The sequence below is a fragment of the Canis lupus genome, chromosome 9, assembly GCF_003254725.2.
Source record: "Canis lupus dingo isolate Sandy chromosome 9, ASM325472v2, whole genome shotgun sequence".
Taxonomy (NCBI): domain Eukaryota; kingdom Metazoa; phylum Chordata; class Mammalia; order Carnivora; family Canidae; genus Canis; species Canis lupus.
In genome coordinates this window covers 7,243,572-7,269,742 of record NC_064251.1, presented here as the reverse complement: position 1 = coordinate 7,269,742, position 26,171 = coordinate 7,243,572, and the positions used below count along the sequence as shown (strand labels likewise).

At 50.2% G+C, this 26,171-nt stretch overlaps 1 long non-coding RNA gene across 5 annotated transcripts; it reads left to right on the top strand.

The window, feature by feature from the left end:
- Nucleotides 1-4,678: 4,678 nt before the first annotated feature.
- LOC125755711 (uncharacterized) lies at nucleotides 4,679-25,001 on the top strand. 5 transcript variants are annotated; one of them, XR_007412818.1, is made up of 7 exons: nucleotides 8,874-8,956; nucleotides 9,527-9,684; nucleotides 11,548-11,617; nucleotides 16,540-16,702; nucleotides 20,992-21,094; nucleotides 23,210-23,418; nucleotides 24,429-25,001. It is a non-coding gene; the product is annotated as an uncharacterized LOC125755711 (long non-coding RNA). The 5 variants fall into 5 exon arrangements; XR_007412816.1 differs by lacking the exons at nucleotides 8,874-8,956; nucleotides 9,527-9,684 and adding an exon at nucleotides 7,476-7,638 and having other exon boundaries at nucleotides 23,360-23,418; XR_007412815.1 differs by lacking the exons at nucleotides 8,874-8,956; nucleotides 9,527-9,684 and adding an exon at nucleotides 7,476-7,638.
- The last annotated feature ends 1,170 nt before the right edge of the window (nucleotides 25,002-26,171 follow it).

Here is a 26,171-nt window from a genome sequence, read left to right as displayed (position 1 = left end):
TTAGCGCCTGCCTTTGGCCCAGGGCGCGATCCTGGAGACCTGGGATCGAATCCCATGTCGGGCTCCCGGTGCATGGAGCCTGCTTCTCCCTCTGCCTGTGTCTCTGCCTCTCTCTCTCTCTCTCTCTCTCTCTCTCTATGTGACTATCATAAATAAATAAAAATTTTAAAAAAATAAAAAAAATGAAAGCAAGGAATGGAGAATAGACAAATAGTGCTAACAGGATAAATAGAAAGTCAATATTGAACATAGACTTAAATTCAACCATTTAAATAATTTTTAAAACTACAAAAGGCTAACTCTCAATTTGAAGATGGAGATAGTCAAAATGGATAAAAGCAAGGTATGCCTATGTGGTGTTTACAAGAAAAACAATTTAAAGTCATGAGAAGGTGAGAAGAGGAAAAGCCATCCTAATGCAAACACGAAGCATGAGAAATCTGGGGTGGCTAGAGATTATCAGACAAATTGGACTTCAAAATGAGGAGTATTACCAGTATTTTATCACATTACATTTCATATTGATAAAAGGATAAATTTGTCAAGAAGACCAAAAAGCCTTACATTTGTATGTACCTATAATAGAACTTAAAAACACATGGAGCAGAAATAAACAGAACTAAGGAGGGAATAGGCAAATACACAATCATAGCTGAGGATGTTAATGCTCCTTGATTCATTCACACAATAAATAGGCAAAGCATGAATAATAGCCATATAGGCTTTGAACAATACTACTACTTAGAGCTGAGCAATACAATCAACATATAGCTAATATTTATGCATCACAGTTCACTCCACAATTGTAGAATACACATACCTTTCAAATATACATGAATATTCACCAAGATTGGTTATGTGCAGGATTGTTTTGAAAAAAGTCTCAAAGATTAAAAAAATGAAACCTCACAGAGTATGTTCTGTAAGCATTACACAGAGTACAAATCAATAACAACAGGATTCTAGAAAATCTGCAAATATTTGGAATTTATGCAATATGCTTCTAAATAATCTATTGGTCCGAAAGAATCACAAAAGTGATTAGAAAGTATTTAAAATTATATTAAAATAAGGGAAAATAAGAAAGATTTAAAGTTCACTGTAAGAGGCTCCTGAGTGGCTCAGTTGGTTAAGCATCTGGCTCTTGATCTCAGCTCAGGTCTTGATTTCAGGGTCTTGGGTTTAAGCCCCATGTTGAGCTCCATGTTGGGTGTGGAAACTACTTAAAAATAAAAACATTAAAATGAAATAAAATCCACTTCATGAAGCTAGGAAAAAAGCAAACTGAATCCCAAATAAAAGGATGAAAATATTAAAAAACAGAAACCCATAATATATAAAATGGAAAAGCAGTAGATGAAACCAATAAGGATGGCCAACAACCAAGAAGTTGGTCCTTTGAAGGATTAATAAAATTGATAATGATAAAAGAGGCAAATTGCCAGCATCAGGAATTAAAGAGGCATCATCACTACAGATCCCATGAACCTTAAAAAGATAAGATAATGATATAAAAATTGTATGCCAATATATTTGACAACTTCAGTGAGATGGGGGAAATTCCTTGAAAAACACAATCTGTTACAAGGAGACATAGAAAATTTGAATAACCTTATTATATCAATTGTAGAAATTGAATCTGAAAAATAAACTTTTCTCACAAGAAAACAAAAGTTGCAGAGAGTTTTGTTGGTGAATTCTTTTGAACTTTTAAGGCAGAAATAATACGAATCCTACTTGATGATAAGAGAACACTTCCTAACTCACTTCATGACATTAGCGTACGTACCCCTGATACCAAATTCTGAAAGAGCTTTTTTTAAGAAAATTAAAGATCAATACCTTTCACGAATTTAGTTACAAAAATCCCTAGAAAACATCATCAAATTCAATTCAGCAATACTTAAAAAGAATAATGTATTGATGACCAAATAGGTTTATTTCAGGAATGCAAGACTGATTTTCCATTGAAACATCAGTTAATGTAATTAATCATAGTTAATGCTTTCCCTCTAAGATTAGAAAGAAGGCAAGGATGTCTATTTTTTCTTTTCAAATATTTTATTTATTTATTCATGAGAGACACAAACAGAGAGGCAGAAACATAGGCAGAGAAATAAGCAGGCTCCCTGTGGGGAGCCTGATGTGAGACTCCATCCGAGGACTCCAGGATCACATCCTGAGCCAAAGGCAGATGCTTACCCACTGAGCCGCCCAGGTGTCCCTAAAGATGTCTGTTCTTGCTGCTTCTATTAAGCCTTGAACTAGAAGCCTGGCCAGTATAATAAGGCAAGAAAATAAATGCAAGCTACGAAAATTGGAAAGAAAGCAGAAAACTGTCGTTATTTACAGATGATATGATTGCAAACAGGAAATTCCTAGAATTAGCAGGTGAGTTTAGCAAGACTGTGTGATACAAGGTTGATATACAAAATTCAGTCATACTCTATGTACCAGCAATGAACAGAAAATAAAAAATTTTAAAACCCCAAGATTTAAAATGGCATAAGAGAAAAATTCAAATACCTAGGAATAAATTTAACGCAGGACATATAAAACCTCCACCCTGAAAACTCAATCCATTTCTTAGAGAAATTTAAAAAGATCTAATTAAGTGAAAGCTATGCCCTGCTTATGGATTAGACGAATCAACATTTAAAAAATTATTTATTTATTTGACAGAGAGAGAGAAAGAGAGAGAGAGAGAGAACGCGAATGAGGTAGAGGAAGAAGGACCAATAGACTGTACACCAAGTGCAGAGCCTGACTTGGGGCTCAATGCAGGGCTCGATCCCACAACCCTGAGATCATGACCTGAGCCGACATCAAGAGTCGAATGCTTCACCAACTGAGCCACCCAGGCGCCCTTACAAGAATCAACATTTCTTGATCTATGTGTTTGATACAACTCCAATTAAACTCCCAACAGGCTTCTTAATAGAGATTGACAGGCTGTTTCTAGAATTTACATAAAAATAGGATTCAGAAGAACCAGGACAGTCTTAAAAACAACAACAAAGTTTTACTCAAGAAACATAAAAACGTAAACAAGAAGGTTCAAAGGAGCCTAAAAATAGACACTTCAAATGTCTATCAACAGGAAAGTAGATAATCAAATTATAGTACATCCATGCGATGGGATACAACTCCATAATAAGAAGAAATATGCTCCGTACTGATACACCCAACAACAGGGATAAATCTCACAGGCATGTGAGCAAATGAGGCCAGACAACACACCGTGTGATTCCATTTATACGACCTTCAAGAGCAGGCAAAGCAAATCTATGGTGATAGAAATCAGAAAGGCAGTTGCCTTTGGGTGAGGATAGTGTGGGTTGACTGGTAAGGAACATCGAGGAAATTTCTGAGGTGACAAAATGTGCCAAGTTTTGATTAGGGTGGGTGGTTGCGTGAGTGTGTACAATTGTCAAACCCCATCAAATTGCTCATTTCGCTTTAGGTAACGGAAGCCTCAATATGAGAGAGAGAGAGAGGAAGGGAAGTAGAGAGGAACTTAAGAAAGATCCCAACCAAACGCAATGTATGGACCTTGTTTGGACCCTGATTCAAGGCAACCAGCTGTAAAAACCCGTTTTTGAGACAATTGAGAAAGATTGATCATGAGCTGGGTGAAGTATTAAAATATTGCTGGGTATGAAAATTGGATTGTTATTTGCTAGAAATACATATGGGTGTATCTAAGGGCAAATGATACGACGTCTGAGATTTGGTTTAACACGCCTCAGCAAACGAGTGGTTAGGGATTCTGGAAGGCGAGGTAGTAAAATGTTGCTAATTGTGGGAGCTGAATGAGAGTATCCGTGGGTCACCTTATTCCAAGGGCTCTGCTTTTGTGTCTGTTCACACTCTTCCATAAAACTGTTAAGATACAAAACTTAAGTGAAAAAAAAATTAACTGCAAGTCGGGTTGCCTCACATTTCTGTTCAAAATCTCCCAGCAGCTTTTCATCCAGAATCTTTTCCATGTACATAGAAATCTATTAATAGGTCATGAAATCAATGTAGAGGGTCATGATCAGCATTTTGATGATATGAAATAGAACAGAATGGAACATAAGAGCAAAGAAGAAAAAAATGCTGGAGAGCATATTATGTCTAGTAAAGATAAAAATTGATTTCTGGAATGTTCTGTTTGAGTGTGTACTTGTGTGCCTGTGTGTGCACGTGCATGCATATGCAGTTTTTTTTTTTCTTTTTCTCCAGCAGATTGCCGGGGGCGGGGGAGAGGTTTAAAGCACCTAGCCCTAGGTGACATCCCCCTACCTCATATCTCTCTGCCTTACTCCCCATGCATCGCTCCCCTTTTCCCATATAAACCTTGCTGTGCATCCCTTAGGCTCTCCTCTGCCCCAGGCACCTCCATGGCTCCCTTCTTCATCTTCAAGTATCTGCTCAAATGGTACCTTGTCCGAGGGATCCTCCCATCATCGTATGCAATGTCACTCTCTAGTCTCTCGCAGTTTTATTATTTAGTTCAAAACACCTACTCCGACTTGGCACCCCCTAAATCTATGGGTGTAGTTCTTCACTGGCCCTCTCCTACCCCTGTCCCTAGCCCAGAATGGCAGCTCTGTGAGTTCACATGTCTTGTTCACTGTGATGCTCCATTGTAATGTTGCTTGACTCATAGTAGACACTCAATAAAAAACTTGGTTGAGTGAAAAAAAATCATTGAGGGCTTCCTTTGTGCCCAGGACTGTGCTCGGAGCTGGAGATTCAACAGTAACGAGGGCAGATGTGGTCCAGACCCCTGTGGAGCTGGGCTTGCTGGGAGACTAACATATACCCGCGTAATAGGATATGTCACTTGAGTGAAGCATAACCGAGGCCTCAAGGCCAGCATGAGGTCCTGTGAGAGCCTCTAACTCTTGGATGTAAGTCTGAGTGGGTGCATGGGTGTGGGGGGTGGGCAGGTGGTGGGGGAAGGATGCCCTCAGAGAACTGAGAACAGTATGAAAATGGATACCTAGGGCGCTGGGTGGCTCAGTCATTGAGCTTCTGCCTTTGGCTCAGGGCATGATCCTGGAGTCCCGGGATCGTGTCCCACATCAGGCTCCTAGCAGGGAGCCTGCTTCTCCCTCTGCCTGTGTCTCTGCCTCTCTCTGTGTCTCTCATGAATAAATAAATAAATAAATTTTTAAAAACGGATACCTAGAAATCAATAATAGAAAGACACGGGCGCCTGGTTGGTTTAGTCAGTAGAACATGTGACTCTTGATCTCAGGGTCGTGAATTCATGCCTGGTGTTGGTCATGGAGCTTACTTGATAGATAGATAGATAGATAGATAGATAGATAGATAGATAGATGAATGACAAACAGTAGGATGAAATGTGGATAAATGACCTGAACAGATTCTTCACATCAGGGCATACTTGAGTGGCTCATAAAAAATGAGAAGATGCTGGAGGTCATTAGGCAGCAGGCAGACGTCAAGTTGAGCTTTACCCCTGCACAGTAAAAAGCGCGACACTACGGGGTGTTGATGCGTGTTGACACAGGTGTAGGGGGAACAGAACTCACACACCGCCCGCCTGTGGGAATGTGACCTGGTCCGATCGCTCTGGAAAACTGTTGGTTTTGAATCGAGTGACATGTACCGGCTCTTCGACTTATCACTTCTACTTGTAGGACTTTACTCAAGAGAACGAAAAATGTGAGTCCACCAGGAGGCTTTGCACGCAAAGGCACATAGTGGTTGTATAGGAATCAGAAGGGGGAAACAACCAGAAAGGGCCTGAGGGGACTTCCTGCCATAAGGGAAACGTTCTGTATACCCTAATTTATGTGATGGTTGATGGAAATGTTCCACGTATCTCGATTTGGGTGGTGCTTACATGGGTGTATATATTTGTTGAAATTCATCAAGCTGTACACTTAAGCTCTGCGCATTTCACTGTGTGTAAAATATACCGTCTGTTCCCAAAAAACAAACAAAACAAAACAAAACAAAAACAAACAAACAAACAAAAAAAACCTAAGACCTGAAGAATGAGCCGAAATTGACCCTGGAGAAGAGGAGGAGAGTAGTATTCCAGGCGGAAGGAGACTCACTCAGGACATCCTTGAGGTGGGAAAGAGAGAGGAGTCCAATGTGCCTGGGGGGGCGGGGGGCAGCAGAGGGACCTGAGGGGGACTGGGTCTCTCAGGTCAGGAAAGAAGAAACAAAAAGGGTGACACAGTCAGAAGCCCATGGAGAACGGTCTGGAGAGGGCAAGAGGGGGTGTGGTGGGACCTGTTGGCAGGTTCTACGATCATCCAGGTGAGAAACGGTTGAGGCTGGGCTAGGACGAGCTGTGGCGGGGAAAGAGTGCATGATTCACCTTGTGGAGGTAAAGTCAGGTTTAGTGAAACGTGTGTTGCAGCAAGGTGGGGAAACGAGAGATTCTGTGTGGCTGGGGGGCGGGGGGGGGGCAGGGGAAAGATCTGCGCACCTTGCAAGAGGAGGGATAAGGAGAGTGGCTGGTGGTGGGCCTGGCCAGAGGGGTAGGGCAGGTCCTAAGGGCCACTCAGAGAGACCCACTTGGGTTAGAGATCTACTGCTGGGAAGCAGATAAGCCCCAAATTCGGCGACATAAAGCATGAGCCATTCGGTCCACTTGTGTGGTTTTGCCACCCGGACTGGGCTCCGCCGGGCAAGTCTTCTTCTGGCCTGGTCGTCGGTCGTCCTTCCGAGGTCAGCTGGGCTCCGGGCTTGGCTGGGCTGTTGTCCTCCTCGTGCGCCATCAGAGCCCCCCCTTCTCTGGGTGGTCTCCCCAGAGTCCAGAGCAGGTGCTGTGGGCTTTCTCAAGCTTGGGCTGGGTATCGACGCTGTCTCGACTATATCGTATCGGTTAAATTATGCGCCAAGGGCAACCAGATTCAAGTCACCACACCTCGGTGACTGATGCTGAGTCCCACACAGCCGCTCACTGGCCGTGTGACCTCGGGCAAGTCGTTGAACGTCCCCGATGCTTTCAGATGGACGCATTTCGTTCGTCCTCCACAGCACGGGGAGTACTGATACCTGTGTCCGGACGGCATGTGATTGATTCTGATTTCAGGCAGCAGTTGGCACCCCTCCTGGATCCGTAGCCTCCTGCCTTGCCCACCCCGCCTCGTTTTCTCCTCTTTAAAATGGGAATGCAGCACTGACCTCAGTGTCCTTGGCTGGGCTGGATAAAGCGACACATGGGGAGAGCGTGACAGAGTGGCGCTGGGGATGCTCAGCAGCACCAGGGCTCTGCCACAGGGGCTGCTTTCGTGGCTGCTTTCGTGGCTGCAGGGATGCGCGGAGCGGGCTCCAGCTCTCCGGGCCAGGTGAGGAGCGGTCGGTGTACCCCCTCTCCCTCCTCGTCCACTCTCCTTGTTTTCTTGTTGATTAAATATGGGTCAGCTACTTACGTGAATGACAACTGTTGCCATGCCAACCGGAGAGCATTCCGAGGTGACAGCGTCCTTTGGCCTGCTCCAGGAGAGGCTGCTCCTGCAGGCCCTTCACGCCCGGCCTCTGTGCTTGTGTGTGTGTCTCTGTCCCCCACCAGGGCCCTCAGGGTGATAGTCCTTGTAACACCTGCTTCCTGCCAATCAGCCTCTGAAGGGAGCAGGACACAAGGCCGCGGCATCTTCCAAACAGGTCTTAAAACCTTTTTAACACCCCCCTCCCCACCTGTTTAGCATCTATCAGTTGAGAAAATGCACAACAATGAAAAGTTACTTTGGATTCAGTAATGCTTTTAAATGAACGTATTTTATTCATCCCCCACAGCACGAGGAATCCTGATACACATGTCTGAAAGGCGTGTAATTGATTCTGATTTCAGGCAATAGTTGGCACCCTTCATGGATTCCTAGCCTGCTGCCTTGCCTCCCACGCCTTGTGCAATTCTGGGGATCCCCAGGGTCCTCTGTCTGGAGATCAGCACCCCACCCTGTCCCCTGCTGTTCAATGGGGTGGGAAGCTGGGGTCCCTGGACCTGCATCATGAGCATCACCTGGGAACTTGTTAGAAATGTGGGACCTCAGGCTCACTCTGGACCTACTGATCAGAATCTGTATTTTAACAAGATTTCCAGGTGGTTCTCGTGCACATTAACATTTCTGAAGACTGATTTAATATAGACCGCTAGGGTCACTAAGAGTCAGTCAATCAACCGGTTGCCGAGTGCACCGGCTTTGGAACCAGCCTAGGGAGGCAAACCATAAGCAGATGAAGTGCATAGTATACTCCATGACAATAAGGGCCAGGGAGCAGAGTAAGTCAGGAAAAACTTATATTTTTTATTAAGGAAGGGGGATAGAGAGCACTTGGAGGGGTGGGGTCATTTGGATAGGGTGGTCCCTGGTGTAGGGTGACCTGCAGTGGAGACCTGAAAGAGGTGAAGAGGTGGTGAAGCATTTGGAGAAAAACACCCCAGATATGGGAACTTAGCAAAGGGTTTTGTAGCTCTCTGGAAAGATCAAATCCCTTAAACGGGGCAGCCTGTGAGTGCAGCAGGTGGCTTGTGACCGAGGCCTGGGGGGTAGGGAGGTGGAGATGACCATGGCTAGGTGTCCAGGGGCCCCTACAGGGTGATGGGACTGAGCTGAGTATGTGGTAGCCGGCGGAGACCTCATGTATGCAGAGACGAGGAGGAGCAAGCTCACGCGGAGAGGGGTGACACCCAAAGATTCCAAGGTGGGTGTAGACATGTGACTGGGATGACGGCTCATCCTCAAGACTTAGCACAAACATCATCGCCTCTGAGAAGGTGACTTCCCTCCCTCCACCAAGACTCGCAAGGCCCCTTCCTCCGAGTGCCATGGCTCCTCACATCCATCACAATTGGCACTTGTCCCATCATGTTCTATCCCTACCCATGCGTCTGCTCCAAGCACTGCACGTGCCCTCAGGGGACCCAGCCCAGGGCTTCCACCAAGGACCCTGGCTGGAAAGGGGGTTTGAGAGAGGTGAGGTAGGTTGAAGAGAGGACTGGAAGCCAGATTGGAACTGGGACCTGGGACAGTGTATCTGGTTGTGCTTTGGCGATGGTTTCCAGGACTGGGGGCACGGAGGTCAACCAGCAAAGATGCCATCGGCCCTGGTGCTGGAGGGAGGGGGGCTTGTCCTAATCTTGAGCAGGGAGAGTGAGGAAGAACGGAGGGAGGAGAGGGACCTCACAGAGAGCTTAGGATCGAGAACATCTTAGGATCCCTGTCTTCCTCTTACCCTCTCGGGAGTGACTCAATGACTATTAACATACATTAGTGTCAATCCTGGTGTCTTTAATGCCACCTGGACGTTTGTATACAGACGGGCCATGATGGTAATAGGCCGAGTGAACAGGGCGGCCGCTTCTACCACGTAAGGCTCGATTCGTCAGAGCTATAAAGTAACGATAATGGTCATGATGGCCCTATGCTGTTGGAGCACATTAGAATCAGATTAATTAGTTAATTTAAAATAATAACACCCATTAAGATCATTAGGAACACCTCCACTCGATTTAGTATCCCAGCTATAAGCTTCTCATGGCTTTTCACAGGACCATCTTATGCAGACTGGTGGGCTCAACTGAACAGCCGGATCTGAGGAGCTGAATTCGAAGGCCTACCATGTAGACTAAGCATTTACCAGGGGCTCCGGGGTGGCTCAGTTAAGCATCCGACTCTTGATTTCGGCTCAGGTCAAGATCTCAGGGAGGTGAGGTTGAGGCCGGTGTTGGGCTTATGTGCTGGGCGTGGAGCCTGCTTAAGATTCATTCTACCTCTAATTTAAAAAAAAAAGGGGGGGTGCCTGGGTGGTCCAGCGGTTGAGCATCTGCCTTTGGCTCAGGTCGTGATCCCGGGGTCCTGGGATGGAGCCCCGCATCAGGCTCTCTGCACAGAGCCTGCTTCTCCCTCTGCCTCTGTCTCTGCCTCTGTGTGTGTGTCTCATGAATAAATACAGAAAATCTTTTTTTTTAAATAAGTATTTATTGAGTACCTGCTGGATGCCACACCCTCAGCCTGGCCTGGGGATGTGCAAAGGAATATGACAGGGCTTGTCCTTAAGAAGCTTGCCTTGTACGGGGGAGACAGTCCTGGGAGTGGTTAGCGATGGCTCAGGGTGGGAGCCCGAGTGCTGGGGACTCGGTGGAGGGAAGGACAGCTTGTTCCAGTGCCAGGGGGCCCAGAGCCCAGACAGGCTGATGAAAACCGCCTCTAACACTCACTGGTACTGCCTGGGATGATGACTATGGAGACATGGATACAATGACTGAAATCCAAGCCTGTCAATTCGTATATTCACCATGAGGCAGAGAAGGCAGAGGAGCATGTGTTAGTGGGGGTGTGTGTGGGTGTGGGCCACAGTTCTGGATTCTTCTCTCTTATCGCACTCACTATCCTCAGACCAGCAAAAATAGCTTCTGAGCCTGAACCTTCCCCTTGTTGAATAAAGGCCAAGATGGTACCCAGAGGACCCCCAGTTTCTAGGGGGCAGACATCTACTGAGGGAACGGTAGGTAGACTTGTGGACCCCTGCTTGCCAGGATCTGGTTAGCTATATTTGCTTCTGGGCACGTTTTCCAGATCTGCACCCACCTCTCCCTGCCAGGACTGACAAGTGAGGGAGGGTTGTGGGTTCAGGGAATGGCTGGTGGAAAGGCCTTGGGGTTTGCACGTTCTGGGCCTATGAGGAGGTCAGTGTGGCTGAACTCTGACAAGGTAGAGATCGGCCCAGTGTGAGGTCAGAGAGGACCCTGTGAGACGAGTTTGGTCCCCATTCTCAGGTCAATGTGGAAGCAATGCAGAATTTTCAATATGTCAACACACGATGACATTTATATTGTAACAAATATCCTTCTGCATTGCTGAGTGGAGACCAGGATTGGAGGTGCACTTCCCGACCAGTGCTGGCCAGTACGACTTTCTGGGGTGATGGTAACGTCGACGCCTGCGTTGTCCCATATGGCAGCCCTTCATCACATGTGACTGTTGAGTGCTGCCTAAAATGTGACTAGCACACCCCTGGGACTGAGTGTGGCTAATGAATTTAAATTGAAATAGCCCCCTGCGGCTCTAGCAACCAGCCTAGGGGACAGCACAGCTCCAGATCCTTCTCTTTAAGGGAGGACTGAGGGACTTTTGTCTCCAAGTCCTGCTGACAGACCTATCTTTGCCCTTATCTCTCATCTCACTAGGGGGCTGGCTGAGAATCATGGGTCAAAGGAATGCACACTTTCAAGGGTTCAAGTGGCTTCCCCCCATTCCCTCCAAAAGGTCTACCAGTTTATTCTCCCCCTGCAGGGAGTGTGGTGGAGAGCCAGTGCCCCTTATTCTCACCAACATTGTGTGTTACCTTTTCTTTCGCCTTCACCAGTCTGGGGGGTGCAGTGGGTCTTCAAGGAGGTGATGGCAAAGGCAGTCTCCAGCTATGCCTCCTCTGAGGTCTGTTCAACTTTGCCCCCCCCCCCGCCCCTCACCCCCCTAAGGAGTCACTGCAGCTCCTAAATACTCCCAAACCCATTCCTCGTTTTCCAGAATTTAGGAAGACATAATCCATGATGTTGTCTTGGGTTCCCAGGGCCTGGACCAGCCCTCCCTGCAGGGAAAGAAGAGCTCTGGCGCATCCCATCCCCAAACACGGGGAAGAGGTGAGCTTGCATTTCTGTTCCCTTTCGCAGCGCCATCCACATTGTGTGTGTGTGTCTGTGTTTTTTTTTTTTTTTTTTTTCCTCTCGGCATTATTTTTCAATTAACAACCCTGATCCTCTGGATTCCAGTTTCTCATTTGCCAGGATTATTAGTGAAAATACTAACAATAATGATAAATATTTGCCGCAGCCCTCTGCTCTGCCCAGAGCCCCTGCTCTGCCCACTTGGTGTAATTAAAAAGCAAGCTACACGGGCAAATAAAAAGCCCGGATGCCCCCTCCAGCCTCAGAGAGGACACGAGAGGATCGCGGACTCCAAATAGGCCATTAATGCTGGGTCAGAGCCACCAGCAAATATGGAGCAAAACAAATGAAGCTCAAGTGCAATGGAGAAGCCTAATAAATCTTGCCCAAAGCGGCTTTCACTTGGGGCCCTAAGCTGTAATTAGGGGGAAGGGGCAGCGAGGAGCCCGGCTCCGGCTCTGAGTGTTGATTCCCAAGTCCCCCCGTGGAGGCGGACACCACGCCTGCCTCTCTCCTGCCCTTCTGGTCCCACCCTGCCTTGCCCTCTGGGGCTCCCAGGACAGCCCCCTGCTTGCTCATGCAAGCTCAGGACGGCTTGTCTTCACCCCATCTTCAGAGCCCCCCCCAGCCCCCCGCCTCCCCTCCCACCTGGTTTGCACACTGTTGCCCTCCCTCCCCTAATGCCCTCACCTTTCTCTCCCCTTCTGTGCCCCTTCCTTTGGGCAAAGCAGCTTTCCAGAGTCACCTTTCCCCAGCAGCCTCTCCTCCCGCATCCCACCCTCTGCACACTGCACATTCCTCCACTTGGGGCCTCTCTGGCTTCTCGGAGGAGGGGGCTCCACATTTGAGCTCTGCCCTTGAATGACCCATGTGACCCTCTCTCTGGTCCTTCCCTCGAGGCCCCATCCACAGAAAGCCAACTTCTTCATAGCCGCATTCTTAGGATTAAATGAGTATTATATGCAGAGGGGCCTAGCGCAGAGTCAGGCGCATAATAGGTGTTCAACTAAAGCTAACAGAGCAAACCTCTTAACCTGCTCCTTTTCCACTGGGACACACAGTCTGCTTGGAGCATTGTTTTCTCCTTGCAACGAGTGTGTTCCTTCTTCCTCACGTGTGTCTTCCCATCAGATGGGGGTGATCTCTGCTTCCATTTGTCCTTCCTTAGGAGAGCTGGTGTAGGGTTCTGGCGCTGGATCTGCCAAATTCTTGATGTTAAGAGGAGATGGGTCAATTGTGGGATTGTGTCTCCTTTCCCCTTGTCCCTGGGAAGTTGCCTAACCTTGCCTGCAGCAGGGTAGGCCTCCCAGAGGCCTATTTGCCGGGGTGACGAAAAGGGCTCTAGATGACTTGCTTCTGGTCTGAATTTGGGGCAGCAATTTTTTCCCTGCGCCCTTGAGAGATTAAAAATAATTCTGTTTCCGGAACTGTATGATCTGAGCTTCTTCTGGGCACCCCAATCCCTACCCCACACACAATTTTCTAAAGGTCAGTGTTCCCCATCTCTTGTACTGTTCAGCCTGCCTCCCGCAACTGAATCATGGGATCTTTTAACCTTGGCTGAGAAAGCTGAACACGATCCGTATTTCTAACAATAGGGAATTTGTTAAATAAATTATAGTGCCATGAGCACATTTATGATGTATTTTCAATGTAAGAAAAAAAAAGCAGGTTGCAAAACAGTATGTAAAGTAAGAACCTATTTTGGTTAGGGGAAAAAAAAAAAAACCTCTCAACTATATATGTATGGGCAGAAAATTATCTGAAAAAATATACACCCGAATGTTAGCAATGCTGTTTTGTTTTTTCTGGGTGGTGGGCTAATGAGGGATTTTGATTTCTTTCTTTGCGCATATCTTTTCCGATTCGTTTACAATGAGCATATATTTCTTCTGTCTCAACTAAATAAACAAATAAAGAAAAGCACCACCGGTTCTCCCAGGCCTCGTTTGCATACATTTGCATGCCATCCCATCAATGCCATCCATCAGAGCTCTCCTCCGTCAGCCTTCCAGAATGGAGGAGGCCCACGTGGCACCCTCCCACCCCTTCTTGGGAGACCCCCGGCACCCCCGTCTGAGATCCCGAGCCGGCTGGCCTCCCCCACCCAGCCCTCTGTCCAGCATCCCATCCTTGGAGAGACTACGGCGGTGACACCAGCCCAGAGGCAACAACAGTTCTGTTGTCACATTTCCAACCTCGAAGGCGTCTTGCTTCCGCTCCGTTGGCAGCGTTTTCATGTTATTCTCACTGTTTTGACCTTAAGTGGCCGATTTTCCTTCCTTTCTCCCTCTCCTTGTGTTCCTCCTCTCCTCCCTCCCCTTCTCTGTCTTGGCTGCGATTGTCTGAGCCCGGCATCTGAGCTGTCTGGAGCTTGCCTCCTATTTTTGTACTTTGTGAAACCAGGGGATGCGAAGGGCCGTGAGTACAGCGCGGCTCCTGGTCCTGTGACGGCGCGTCTGTCTCCTCGCCTTGGCGGGGGCCCGATGGCATCTCAGGAACTGGTGGGAAGATAAACGGGGGGACGGTCATGCACACTCTGGTTGGCCCCAGTTGTATCTGACTCTCCACCATGGGGAAAACAATAGGCCCCGGACTATACACGTACATGCACGTGGACTCACGCACGCGTGCGCGCAGCACACACACGCGCGGGACTGAAAGAGGGCTCAGAAGCACCGCTGTTCTATCAGACACTGCTCTTAGAGCAGCTGTAGGAGATTGTGCACCTGCTGGTTTTAGGTGGGGCACCCAAGTGCCAGGAGGTCTCTTGATCTCCAAATCCCAAACCCATCTGACCCGGGGTCTGTGTCAACCACCCACCAGCAGGTCACAACATGTGGGACACTGGCTATGTCCTTCCCGGTCAACGTGAGGGCATGTCCTAACTCTTTTTGCTCCCACTCAAACTCTCGCTCTTCTACTTCCAAGCTGTGTCACGTTGGTTGAATTACTTGGTGACTTTATGCCTTGATGTCCTCATCTATCCCTTATGAACAAAATAACCCCCGTCCTTGGTCTTCTTGTGACATTGGATGAGCTAATGATGAGAGTAGAGCTCTCGGAATGGTGTCTGACACGTAGGGAGCACTCGACACGAGTTGCTTCATGGTATCATCTTTCCGACAAGCGTGGGAAGTGGGTAACACAGGGTGGTTCTGATGTCTGGAAGCAGACTTATCAATCATCGCACTATCAATAATCCATCTGAATACTGTATATGCACCTCTATTTCCAGTCTAGTGACTGCTCTGTATTTTACTCTAATTCCACCATGGGTGGGGCAATGGAAGAAGGATCTAGATGCATTCCTTGCTGTGCTGGTGGCCAGTGGCTGGTAGGATTTGCAGTCTTTTCTATGTGCTTCCAAACCCATTGGAAGTCCCTCTTTGGGGACGCCTGGGTGGCTCAGTGGTTGAGCATCTACCTTCGACTCAGGTTGTGATCCTGGGGTCCTGGGATCGAGTCCCACATCGGACTCCCTGTGAGGAACCCGCTTCTCCCTCTGCCTATGTCTCTGCCTCTCTCTCTCTCTGTGACTATCATAAATAAATAAATAAAAATTTTTTAAAAAAGATTTTATTTATTTATTCACAAGAGACACAGAGACAGAGTCTTAGCGAGTGTGTGCTGAGGAGCTGCTTGTCCGGCTGGCCCATCAGCCCCGAGGGGTGGGACCTGGTCTTCGCGGTGTCTTGTACAGTGCCGGCCACGCCATCGGCACCGAACGTACAAATACTAGTGGTAATCGTAAGCGAGGCCGGCAGAGGCAGCCTGGGCCACAGGCGGGTGAGGACGGCTTGACCAGGTGGGTCCTCCGGGCCGTCTCTGGAGGTGGGGACGCAGGAGGTCACTGCTCCCCCAGCACTGGACTTGGGGGTGGTGCTCTCACGGAGCCTGCGTGGGCCTGGCCCTTGGTGCCCAGCCAGTACAGTGTGCAGGCGAGGGTGAAGTCTGAGTCTAAGCCTGTGATTATATGTGGCCCCCAAAAGTGAGTCTGGGCTTAGTGGGGAGAACCCAGGTAGAAGGAGAGGGGATGGTAGAGGCTGGTCCCCGGGGCCATTCTCCAGATGCTTCTTCCTTGTGACCCTGCAGGTTCCCCGGGGAGTGGGCTGCAAGCAGGTTCTCTCTCACCCCCCAGGGGACCCTGTGCCACAGCCTGGGGGACACGGCAGGCGGCCCCCCCAGAGGAGATGCTGTTGAGGCTGCACCTGGGTCTCCTGAGGCAGGCGGTGCACCTGACACTCGGGTCTGCTAGGAAGACTCACCTGTGATCTTCTGCAGAGGGCTGTTCTGTCCGAGATGCCCTCCAGGGTGGCCACGGCCCATGGCCCACAGATGCCAGGTGCAGTGTCCCCCAGCCCCTCATCCATCCCTGGGGGTAGAGGACACCTGTGGTGCAATTCACCTTCCAGAGCTCCCAGTGCAATGGGTTGGGGATCCCAGTGTGAGGCCAGACCCTGCCCCATCTCTGCCTGGCTCCCCTCTCTCCCCTGCCTCTTCTTCCCTGGCCTTCTGGGTTCCTCCTGACATCACGGTCTGCGTCCTCACGTGCCCAGGAACCACCCTTGCAGGCTGTTTCTTCCCCACTGTCCTCCTTTTTAGAAAAAAGAAAACCTACTCTGGCCTCTGGAAAGAGGGAACACAACCCCACGCACTTTCAATCTTTTCATCTCATTTCGGCCCCGGGTCCTAGCCCCTCCCCAGTTCCTGGGTGCCATGGGCTGACTTGGGTCCCCTCAAAATTCGTATGTTGTGGTCCTGACTCCTGGGACCTCAGATGGTGACATATTTGACGACGAAGGCTTTAGAGATGTAGCGGAATTGAAATGAGGCCATTAGGGTGGCCCTCGTCCAGTCTGACTGGTGTCCTTCTAAGAGGAAATTTGGTCACACAGAGACACCAGGGACGCACGAGCCCGGGGGGAAGACTCCGCACACAAGGACCGAGGCTTCCGAAGAAACCAACCCTGCAGACACCTTGATCTTGGACTTCCAGCCTTCAGACGTGGGACAAAATAAGTTTCTGCTGCCTAAGGGGGCAGCCCGTGCAGACACCAGGTGAGACTGCTGTTTGCCAGTCCCCCCGTGTGAGACGGTGGCCGGGTGGCTGCGGCGGGGGGGCCTGTTGGGGGCCCCCAGTTACGTGGCTGCACCAGCCATCACCATGTGGTCCTGGACAAGTTCCCTACCTTTGTCGCGTCTCAGTTTGCTCACCTGTAAAATGGGACAAGGACAGTACCTACCTCACCGGGTGGTTAGTTACTAGGATGTGGGGCGGGGACGCTCAGAAAGCGCCTGAAACAGCCGTGCCAGCGCCGGGCAGCCCCGGTCCCCCAGCAGCAGCTGATACCAGCAGGTCCCGGCCGCTCAGGCTGGAGGCCCCTCCCGTCCCACGTGAGCCCCCGGGAAGGTCAAGGACCATGGACAGAAACGCAGACGGAGGCCCCCAGCCCCAACCGACTGTGGCCTGGGTTTGCGCGTGGATCTCTGCGTCCAGTCCACTCCCACCGGGGAAGCGCTTGGCAAACCTCAGCACCACGGGGTGGCCACCCTGGTCCCCGGGAGGAGCCCTCTCTCAGCAGGAGGCCGCCCTGCAATCAGGGAGGAGCTCCGGCTTCCAAATCACAGGCCCAGGCCACTGGGCACCGGGGCACAGTCTCCTCCCCGACACTTGCCAGCGGTGTTACCTCCACGCATCTCTCTGAACCTTCCCACGTGCGTCAGGAAGTAAGACGTGGTCCTGTGCACCTCGTAAGGATGCAATTGGAGTCCAATACCTAATAATAATAAGCCCATAAGAGCTGTTTGCTGAGTGCTATCTACTAAAGTAGGTAAGACGTCCGCCAGAAGGGAGGATGTGCTAGTTGGACTTTCCAGACCGGGAGCCTACCTGGAGCTACTACTACCTGGTTACTGACCGGGCATATTCCTGAATCACAGCTGAGTTCCACTCTGGCCCATGGGTTCAAGGTGGCTCCTGTGCAGTAATTATATTCAATAAGGGCCTGTCGATATAATTTTCTGTCCATTGTCACCGTGTACCACGGGAGGGATGATTGACCCAGGGGCCGCGGGGAGCGAGGTCTGCTGACCGTGGGGGGTGCGTGCGGTGTGCGGAGGCAGGGAGGCCGGCTCACAGGAGAGGCCTGACCAGGGTGCAGAGGCTGTGCCCTGGCGGGCAGCACGCTGGTCGGAGCCTCTCCCCAGCTGCCCACACGGCCACCAGCACCCAGGAGCCTGCTAGACGGGTGAGGGGAGGGACACCAGGGATGATGACACAGGCCCCGGGAGAGGCTCCCTCTCGCTCAAGGAGAGGCGAAGCCTGCACCAAACCTCAGTCTGGGATCTCGGCCCGAGCCCCGCTCTGCTGCGAGAACCGGGATGGGTCGACTTGCAAAGGTGCCTGGAGTGTTATTAACGTGCCCCCCGTCAAGGGGAGTAAATCAAAGTTGTCCTCGCTGTTGAACTGTTGGCCTTAGGAACATATATGTTTGTCTCTGCTCCGAGCGCCCCCGGCCATGTGACGCAGCGTAAAACACAGTCACCCCTCAGCTGTGACAGGTGCCAAATCAAGATGCGTAGAGAATTAAATTCTATTTCTTCTGGGCCTTAAAAGGTGCCAGGAGGCTGTTTGGTTTCTGGCTGTTGTGTGTTTTTTACAGCAGATATGTTTCCTGATTCTATCTTTCTCTGAATGGTGTTGAAACGAGTCCGCCGTCCTGAGCGCACACCCACCTGTCGACGAGCAGGGGGTTCCCCGAGCGTGTTGGGTGGGGGCTGCAGAAGAGGGGGTCCACCTGCTGGGCAGGAACACGGGATGTGGACTGCTAGTGAGGACGAGCCTTCCTGCCGCCACGGGCATGTCCACTGCCCCCACGCTAGCTTACCCCGTCTTCCTCAACGGAGCTTCTGGAGCCTGCCTGCCCGCCTGCCTTTTCTTCGGCATGGGTTAGTGGGTCCGGGGCTGCTCGAACAGGATGCCACAGGCCAGGGGGATGGGGGGGTGAGGGGGGTTATAAACAATGGAAACCCACGGCTCACAATTCTGGAGGCTGGAAGTTCACCATCAGGTGCCAGTACGGTCAGCTGAGGGCTGTCGTCCAGGTTGCAGACTTCTCATAGCGTCTTATTTGGTGCAAGAGGAGAAGGAGTTCTCCGAAGCCGCATCTAGGAGGGCGCGAATCCCATTTGTGAGGGTTCCATCTTCACGGCCTGATCTTCTCCCAAGGGCCCCACCTCCTCTTACCATCCCCCGGAGCCTTAGGTTTCAATATGTGAACTTCGGAGAGACACAGACATTCGGACCATAGTACTATATATATTTACTCAACCGTCCATCTATAACCATTGATTTTTTTTTAAGATTTTATTTATTTATTCATGAGAGACGCACAGAGAGAGGCAGAGACACAGGCAGAGGGAGAAGCAGGCTCCCTGAGGGGAGCCCGATGAGGGACTTGATCCCAGGACCCCAAAGGCAGATGCTCAACCACTGAGCCGCCCAGGCGCCCCTCTATATCCATTTGTTTATCAAGTAATTTTTGAAGATTGGTGCTGGGCGCCACGGAGTCAAAGGCAGGAAGGAAAAAGGCGCTGTGCTTGCTGTGGCAGGTCGCATTTACCAAGGATGACTGCGAGAAACCCCTCCCGTCCCGTGTGCTCTTGTGCAGTGGGGTCCTGCCTCTCCCCTACCCTGGTGGAGGTGGGGTCTGCTGCCCACTGTTTGAATCTGAGTGGCTTCGGTGACTCGCTTGTAACCAGTAGCAAGGAGCTGAAGCCAAGCGGCACTGAGGGACTACTGAGGCTGGATCAGGGAAGCCACATAGCCTACTTTGGGGGCTGTAAGGAGCTCGAGTACCCCGGGGACACCCATGCTGGGAAGGCCACACGTGGGTGCTGCCGTTGACAGCTGAGCTGAGCTTCCAGATAGCGACAATCACCTGCAGGGGGTACAAGGTGAGCACCCCATCTCGGGTGTCCAGCCCAGGTGAACCTTCACAACCACAGCCTCGGGCCAACAGCTGAGATCCAAGTGACACCTGCCAGGTGGAGCCTTCTCCAAATTCCTCACCCACAAAATCATGAGCAAAACGCCACGGTCCTAAACCGGTCAATCCGAGGGTAACTAGTGATACAGGAATAGGGCATTGGAACTTGCTTTTGTGGAGTTTACAGTCTGGTAGGAGAGACAGATATTAAAATCTCTTACACATTTTTTTTAAATATTTTATTTATTTATGCATGAGAGACACGGAGAGAGAGGCAGAGACACAGGCAGAGGGAGAAGCAGGCTCCATGCAGGGAGCCCGATGTGGGACTCGATCCTGGGACTCCAGGATCACACCCTGGGCCGAAGGCAGATGCTCAACCGTTGAGCCACCCGGGTGCCCCTAAAAATCTCTTAGAAATTAACACAAAATGATGCTTGAGGTCAGTGCTCCATTGAAACACTATGAGAGTGCACGGGCTCTGAGAGGTCAGGGAAGCCACCCTGAGGAGGGCTGATTGACTAATCTGAAGGCCGTGAGGAATGTCACCAGGAGTCACAGGAGTGTGCTGGCATGCACAAAGGGCCTGTGGCAGGAAGGAGACGCTGAAAAGAAGCCAGTGAAGCTGCGGGGTGGGGAGCAAGGGGAGGGCAGCGAGGAACCCAGGGCCCAGCCCCTACAGGGCCACCTTGCATGCTGTGCTGAGGATCTAGACATCCAGAAGGAGAGTGATGAAAGCCAGCCACGGCGGGCATGGAAGCGGCAGCTGTGGGTGGCGGGTGGGTGGTTAATGAGCATGGCGAGCGTTCTCATAGAAATGGTGTTCTAAGTTGAAACGACGCATGCAAAAAGTAATTACTGGATAGGACCGAGGTTCTTGTGGGGTTGCATCTACCAAGGGGTCTGATGCCCACCTTTCCTGGGAAAGGCCATGACTTCAAATTTAATTGCATGACCTTGACGAGGTCACTTTACCTCTCTGGGGACAGGACTCGTATGGATGATTGATAGGGCCTTTCGAATTCCGTGAATCTAAGAATCCATCCTCAATGACTCTCCCGTCATGAATAAAGCACTCGCTAAAACTTACATAAATAGATTAAATAGGCCAACGACATGAAATTATATTTAATATGGTTCATTATCATAATGTGCTATCTACAGAGCTATCTCTTTTCTCCCTCATGTCTGCCTTACTTTTATGGCAACACAAAGGTTATGAAAGGCAGCCACTGAGCAAATATCCCAGGGCTCCCCCGGGGAAAAGTCTGGAGAGTTCAGAAAAACAAATATTATGTGTGTGGCCGTGGCCTGGATGTGACGCTGCGGCCCTACTCGTGCACTCACTCCCCCCTGCAGGTGCAGACACTGCTTGCTCAGCTGGGCTCACTTGCCAGGCAAGTGACACACCCTCTGGACGCCAGTTTACAGCCCTCAGTGAGGACTTGGACTCAGGATCATTGTAAGTGCAAGGGGGCGCTGGGTGGCTCAGTAGGTTGGGTGTCCAACTCTTGATTTAGGCTCAGGTCATGATCTCAGGGTGGTGGGATGGAGCCCTACAACGGGTGCCCGGCTCAGTGGGGCATCTACTCGAGAGTCTCTCTCCTCTCTCTTGACCCCTTCTCCCACTCGGGAGCTCTCTCTCTCTCTCTAAAATAAATAAATCTTCAAAAAAAAAATGCAAGGAACTGCAGAGCACCCAGGTTTGGTGTCCTTTATTCTCTGTGACTTTGGCCCTATAGCCTTATCTCCACAAGCATCAATTTCCTCTAAAATGGAGTAAAAATAAATAAATAAATACATAAATACCCTACCTATTCACTTGGTGTAGATGGGTGATGTAAAGATTAAATGAGATAATTCTTGCAAATTGCAATAGGCTGCGCACCTGGCACGCAGGCCGCGCTGATCATGGTTATTCCACACCATTCTTCAGCGAAGCTCTCGGACAACGGAAGCTACCCACGGTTGAGATTACAAATGTCAAACCCACAAATGCCAAGGGTCTACTGTATGTATTTATGCTTAAATTGACTGTTCAGAAAACACAAAGTAGGTTCAGCTCTCTCCGTGATCCCTTTTGCTATTTTTATATCGTCCCCAGTTAAAAATAAAAACAAAAACAAAATTGTAAGTAATGTTCAGGAGAGATGACTGGGCCCCAGCGGGCCCCCATGACATTTGCAGTCTGAATAATCGGCAGGGCTCTGCCCTATTTGGGATGCACGCTTCGGGCTTGAGCTGGTGTAGGTGCACAGGCGCCTGCACACGCGTGCGCGCGCGAGCACGCACACAAATAACTTGCTGCCGAGAGTGTGCCTGGAAAATTAACTCCCGTTTCCTTGACACAGTCCTGCTCTGCTTTCCAAGATGAAAAACATATCACCTCCCACGGCAGCAGCCTCACTCCCATCTGATGAGGGCAAGAGGTGAGGCCGGCAGAGAGCAGACAGGGAAGGTGTTGCCAATGAAGAGGTGATCAATTCTCACGCTGCACTGCCGACCCCCGTGCCCACGGGGCCCCTCCCAGGCTGGGGCTGGGGTGTGTGTGTGTGTGGGGGGGTGGTGGCAATGTGTCTTCAGAGCAGGCAAGATGAAATGGTTGCATCTTGGATCCATCTAGACAGTAAATTTTTTGAGTCCCTATAAGCTAAAATCAATATTGGCACAACTGTGTGTCATTAAAAACTAAATGAACATGACAAAGCCAAACTGCTGCCTATTAAACAAATGAGTTTTCTCTGCGCACAGGCACAGCGGGTTATTAAATTCTTTATTACAGGAACATCACCATTTGAAGGGGGTAAAAATACGTCTTTATGAGTCATCTGTATGTGTGTAGCAGCATGGCCTTCCTGCGCCCGCCCTCGAAGATGCTCTGACAGTCCCCGACCTTCTCCTCCCACAGGGAGAGGCAATTCTTCTGAGCTATTGGGAGAGGCAGAGAGAAAAGGAGGTGACACTTGGTGACACTCGCATGTCAGGGGTCCATCCAGTCACTGCTGGTTCACTCAACAAATATTCAGCCAATACCTACTACATGTCGGGCCTTCTGCTGCGGCCTCGGGACGTAGTGGTGAACAACTGCAACCAAACGTAGTCCGTTCGCCCAAGATAGTCCCGCCTCTTTAACGTTATCAACTTGGATACTTGCAAATGCATCTCAGAAGACCCAGCTAGCAGTGGCCGAAAAGCCAAGGGTATTTATTTTTTCACCTAACAGGAAGCCTAGAGGCAAAGTGGTCCCAGAGCTGTGTGATGATTCGGCGATGTTAGCATAGACCCAGGTTCTTTCCATATTCATGCTCTGCCCTCTCAGTGGCCCCTCATGGTTGCAAAAAGGCTGCCGTAGCTCCTCACAGAGCCGTATCAAATTTTAGTTTCTACCCCCGTATCTCAGTGTATCAGGAAGTGAAATCTTTTCCAGAAGCTCCAAAAGGCTTCCCCTCAGGTCCCACCGGCCTGTGTTCAAGGCAACTGTAAAAGGGAGGCTGGAATGTTAGCCTCATGGAGTGTGACTGATGGTTCCCAGGCTCCCTTCACTCCCCTGAGGCAGGTTTCCCTCTCCATTTTCCAGGCATCTGTGATTCTCTTGGACCCTCACCTGGTGGCCGCCCCCAGGTCTGCTTGCTCTGCTTTGGCACTTCTCTAGTTCCTGGAGGTACTGGGTATTCTCTGCCCAGTTCTGGATCTCCTCTCACCCTGTCGACCTTGTTCTGTGCTCCAGGGGCCGGCTGTCCCAGAGACTGTCAAGGTGCACCGTGGGAGGCACGCTGGAGATCACAGGTAAGTGGAGGAGCAAGTGGGGTGTGTGTGTTTCCCCAGTTCCCTCCATGCAGTTGCTGGAGTTGTCCAGGTTCCTCTACAAAGGCCACAGCTCCTGCTGGGCTGCCCTCGGCCATGGTCACTCCCGCCAGGGTTCTGGCGCCTGCTTCCTCCCCTCGCCGTCCAGACATAGGGCACTGGTACCACGCCATCCCTTTGGGTCTCCCACAGATGTGCCCTTTCTCAAACTCTCCCTGAGAACCCTCTCTGAGCATGTGTCCCTTGTCTGCCAAATCTAGCTGATGGACTGGCACAGAGACCAGGCCCTCTGCCACTTTCCTGGGTAGCTTTCACCCAGATAAGCTGATCTGACCTTGCTTGAGATTCTGCTGCCTTGGTAGCTAGAGAAGAGAACTAAAGGAAGGAGAAGAAAGATTTCCAAGGATGAGGCAGTTCAGCAGATGGATGGGACCCCTTCTGAGCAGATCCAGCCCATCCCTGGAGGAATGTGCAGGGCTTGGTTCCCCCAAAGGTGGGTGCTCCAATCAGACTAGCATATGCCCACTGGGATTTCTCATCAGCACTAGGAGGTGATCCATCTTCTGTGCCTCACCTCAGGGTCGCTTCCCCACCCAAGCCAGGTCCCAGAAGCAGTGATTCGGGACTCAGGCAGCACCTTCCACACGTGTTGTGGCTCTCGAAATCCACAGTAGCCACACAAAGTAGACATCATGGTCTCCACTCTACACATGAAGGAACTGAGGCCCAGAGATGTTAAGCATCTTGCCCAAGGTCACACAGCATTTCCAGCAGAGCTTGGGCCAGAATCCCACCCCTGACCTCCAATCCCATGCTCTTTCTTCGATGCTGCAATCCTTGGTCTCTGCTCTGAACAGTCTTGGGTTCTACACACTGGAAGGTTGTTCTGCTGGTGAGATAGGGACAAAGAAGATCTTTTCTCAGTTCGCAATAGAATACGTTAATGTATATCATTTCTTCAGTTGTTCAGTCTTTCTCCACATGTTTTTCAGTCTTTTGACACCCGATCGATACTGAATCTCATAGAAGACAGGATACAATTTAGCACGACATCACAGAGTTAAAGCTCCTGGTTCACAGTGTTCCGCACAGATTATCAGGTACTTCTCTGCGCTTTATGCCCAGATTCGGGGCTTGAAAACCATTCTTCCACAATTGTGTTCAGAGTCCAAAACGTTAACCTTGACCTGGAATAGCGAACTCCTTTCAAATTCTGGCACGAAGAAACCAGCGCTGGCTTGGGGGAGCTGCTGTGTTGTAAAGAACGGGAAGTTGCATCTGGATTCAGTGAACGAGATCGGGGCTCCGTTGGTTATGCCTGCCACAGGCACAGGAGTGGGGATCATTGACATGATTGGCATTTACTTATATGTGTTTACACAACCTCACCCAGATCTTCCCCTCTGGCAGAAGAACAGAAGCTGGTTTCAACCCATCATGGTTTGGGCACTCCTTAGAATGTTGAAGGTGTAGGAGACAGACCAAGTTGGCCTCACGTCTCCTACCTGTGTGAAGGGGTCATCAGGATGGCATTAAAGGTGGTCACATAATATTATTTAAATGTGTTTTTTAACAGCCGTGACAATGGCCGAGCTCCCTCTGCAGACCTTGACCACTACCTAGCAAAGGGCAATTGTTTGGCTTTCTAAGATGAGAACATAGTTGGCACAGAACCCCTTCAGCTACCCTGGCTTGCTGAAATTCAGAGGAGAGTCTCTCCGAAGGTGACACTGTCGTTGGCGGGGTGTGGAGGGATGGACTCTCTGCTGCTCCGCTGGAAGATGAAGGAAGGGGGTGGGCTGGAGAGATGCCCCATTACCCAGGCAGTTTAGAGGCACATGGAAGCAGCGGCCCCTTCTGGCCTGTGGGAATGGCACGGGCTTGCTCTTGGGGGATGTCCTGCTAGGGGCAGAGGGTGGTGGTGGGGGCAGGGTGGACAGATGAGAGAATGTCTATCGTGACTCATCTCCGGAGTCATTCATTTCCCAAGGGGTGGTACCAACATGTCCCAGCCCTCAGAGGGAAGTGTGTAGACTAGATGTACGTGGTATGTAGGGACGGTGTGAGCAAGACAGCGGACGTTGGCCACTCTCATCTCAGAAGGGGCTGTAGGGAATGGGGTGGTGGGAACCAGCATCAGAAACCTCGGGACAGGGGGATCCCTGGGTGGCTCAGCAGTTTAGCGCCTGTCTTTGGCCCAGGGTATGATCCTGGGGTCCCGGGATCGAGTCTTACATCGGGTTCCCTGCATGGAGCCTGCTTCTCCCTCTGCCTGTGTCTCTGCCTCTCTCTCTCTCTCTGTGTCTCTCATGAATAAATAAATAAAAATCTTTAAAAAAAAAGAAATCTTGAGACAATAGGGGATGTAGTGGGATGCATCCGGATGGCTCAATGGCTGAGCATCTGCCTTTGACTCAGGTCGTGATCCTGGGGTCCTGGGATCGAGTCCCATATTGGGTTCCTTGCAGAGATTATGTCTGCCTCTGTCTCTGCCTCTCTCTCTCTCTGTGTCTCTCATGAGTAAATAAATAAAACCTTCAAAAAATAGGGGATGCAGTCAAGAATCTTGGGGAGCGGTCCATGTTCCTTCTACTTTTAAGACTTGGTGGCACAGGTCGGCAGGGGCGATTCCTGGTTCCATTCTGGGAACACTCCCTGCCATCTCTGGAGAGAGTGAGTCATCCTGGAGGCTGACAGGACAGGGCCTGGAGGCATCCTGTCTCCAACCCACTCCC